The 219-nt window shown below is 26.0% G+C and overlaps 1 protein-coding gene across 1 annotated transcript in view; it reads left to right on the top strand.

Moving 5' to 3' along the window:
* The window catches only part of LOC119586318 (inositol 1,4,5-trisphosphate receptor-like), a gene marked incomplete at its 5' end in the record, with an annotated part of 125,834 nt that overhangs the window by 43,848 nt on the left and 81,767 nt on the right, over window positions 1-219 (top strand).

The following is a 219-nucleotide window of genomic DNA, read 5'->3' as shown; positions in this document are numbered from 1 at the left end:
CTAGGAATAATAGACATGTAGTAAGTAGCATGTTTAGAAGTATAGACTGTTATCAAGTTTGATAAACTCATCCATCTCATATACATTTACCCTAGTTATTGTATTTACTTATTTATTTTTATTTTATTTTGTTTTTATCCTTTCCAGTTTAGTTTACAAACCGTACAAATGGCTATGTATACAGGCACATATTTATGTAAAAGTAGAAACTTAAATATA

The sequence above is a fragment of the Penaeus monodon genome, chromosome 21, assembly GCF_015228065.2.
Source record: "Penaeus monodon isolate SGIC_2016 chromosome 21, NSTDA_Pmon_1, whole genome shotgun sequence".
Lineage (NCBI taxonomy): Eukaryota > Metazoa > Arthropoda > Malacostraca > Decapoda > Penaeidae > Penaeus > Penaeus monodon.
Note: the sequence above shows the minus strand (reverse complement) of the source record. Positions and strands in the feature narration are given on the sequence as shown.